This window comes from Echinops telfairi, unplaced genomic scaffold (assembly GCF_000313985.2).
Source record: "Echinops telfairi isolate 266 unplaced genomic scaffold, ASM31398v2 ScPeMD7_7457;HRSCAF=8495, whole genome shotgun sequence".
Taxonomy (NCBI): domain Eukaryota; kingdom Metazoa; phylum Chordata; class Mammalia; order Afrosoricida; family Tenrecidae; genus Echinops; species Echinops telfairi.
This window is the reverse complement of record NW_022111357.1, coordinates 22551578-22554021: the sequence shown is the minus strand read 5'-3', so window position 1 is coordinate 22554021 and position 2444 is coordinate 22551578.

Genomic DNA, 2444 nt, shown 5'->3' with positions numbered 1-2444 from the left:
TGGCTTTTGGGGTGAGCTTGTTCCCCTCGTAGTAACCACGGTCCTCAATCCCAGCCCTTAGCCTCCACGCACCACCTCAGACAAGTTCTGAGGTCTTCCGGGCCTCAGTCTCCTCACCTGTAAAAGGAGGAGTCTCAGAATCCGCCTCGCAGGAGTCTTTATGAGAATTACGTTAGTGCCATTGCGGGGAATGGGTCGCGTGGAGCGATGCTTGGTGCATGCTGGCTGTTTTCAGCTGTGGGGCTGGTCATCTGCACAATCATTGTGGCAAGAAACCCAAACCTAAAGCCAAACCCCCGGCCAGCGCGGCCATGCTGACTCACAGTGACCCTGGAGGGCAGGGCAGCATGACCCCGTGGGGCTTTGAGACTGCCACTCTTTTTTTATTTTTCTTAATTGCTGACCTTCATTTTTATGTGAATATGGTGATCCTCTTTAAAAGAACAAACAAAGAAAACCCAAAACTTGACACAGCCAAAATATTTTACATCAATGTAAACATGCCTGTCTGCTTCATCATGAGGCGAAACAAAACTTTTAGGCACAAGGCCTTAAAAATCGTTAAAGAACAAGACAGCCAAACCAAGACCGGAGCAGCAAAAACACTTAAGTCACGACGCTTCAATTGGTCGTGTCCTCCAGCCTACTGACTGGGTCAGGCCCGAGTTGCGGGAACCCTGCCTTCCTTGCCAAAGGGAAAATCAGTTTGGCTGTACCTATACCTGCCCACAGAATAGACTGCTTCTCTTTCAGAATAATGCAACAAATACCTCGCCCCCCCACACACATCCTACTGAGTCGGCCTCACTAACGCGGAAGTAAGGATTGCGGAATTTTCAAATTTGCCCACCACCAAAGCACGTAGAAATCCATCAGATACACACAGGAAGATGCATCTGCTACAGAAGAGTCAAAGGGTGGCCCTGTGATGGACCTCTGGTTAATCTGCAGTGTTTCTTCAAGTCCGTGGCTTACCATGGCCTCCTGGACAGACCAGAATCCTAAAGCGAGCCTGACTATCATGAATTATTAAAATCACACCCCACCTCTCCCCACCTTTCTTTCTTTCTTTCTTTCTGCTGTCTGCCATTGTGTGGGTCATGGAGACTGTAACTCTTTACAGGAGTAAGAAGCCTAGACTTTCTCCCAAGGCTGGTGGTTTTGAACTGCTGGCCTTGAAGCTAGCAGCCCAGTGCATAACCACTATGCTATCAGGGCTCCTTTGTGGGGAGCAGATAGGCATTGTTACTCATCCCGTTTTGTTGATGAAGAAACCGAAGTCCCAAGTCGGAGATGGTTTACTCGAGGGTAGCAGTAGACAAGGGCCTGCCTTTGCCTCTCTGGCCCTGTGCCCATCACCCCCTTTGTCCTGGGCTTTAGTAATACTGCAGAAGGAGCAGGGTCTTAAAACCCGCCAGACCAGCTTGACATGCCTAGCTGCACATCCCCTAGCCGGTCCCTCCTCTGACTCTCACTGTTCTCCTCTAGAGAGTTGGGGTGGGGTGGGGGGGTCTACAAAGAGACACACTAAAGAACATATTAAAGAACTTAACTTGGGGCCTGGCACACAGTCGGTGCCCAATAATGGCAGCTGTTCTTGGTATTAACTGGCCTTGTGGGGAATGGGTCCCAGGGCAGGAAGCGAAGGAAACAATGAACTTCCGCCTGTATATAACTAGCCCCAAACACTCATCTTTTCCACAGTTGGGGGTTTGTCTGGTGTGCGTAGCCTGGCAGAGCGAGTAAGGAGGCAGGAGCGAGGGTAGCGGGGCAGCAGGATGGGCAGGAAGAGACAGCAGCTGTGGCAAAGGCTGAACCCCCTCCATGGAGGAACTGCAGACCAGCGCCTATGCCCACCCCAACCCCCATCCCACCACCGGAGGCCCAGAGCACTGGAATCCAGAACAGTGGGGTCCAGACTATGGGAACTGAGGTACTGTCTCCCACACAGGCATGCACGCACACACACACACACCACAGCCCCGCCTGTGGCCATTTTACCGATGTGCAAACTGAGGCTCAGAAAAGGGGCTGGGGCTTGCTTACCCAAGATCACCCAGCCCTAGAGCATAGCCCAGCCCTCCAGCCACTCTCTCCCCAAATGCCACCAGCATCCCTCCCCTCCCCTCCCCTCAGCCACGCAGAGAAGGAGGCAAAGGGCCCTGCGTTCTGCGTTCTCACGTTCACGAGTCTGTGAAACCTGGCTACACAGGCCCCTCCCTGGATCTGGAAAGGGCTCTGCTCTGAAAATGGAAATGAACCCATGGCTTCCTTCGTTCCTTCCTCTCTCCTCTCCAACTCCTCCTGCGCGCCCTCCCCTCCCCGCTTCCTCCTTTCCATCCTTCTGCCTGGACTCCCTCTTTGTCTTCTCTCTGGATCTCTTTCTCTCTCTCTGTCTCTCTCACTGGCTCTCTGCTCTCTGTTGCTCTCCCAGGCCCCCACTC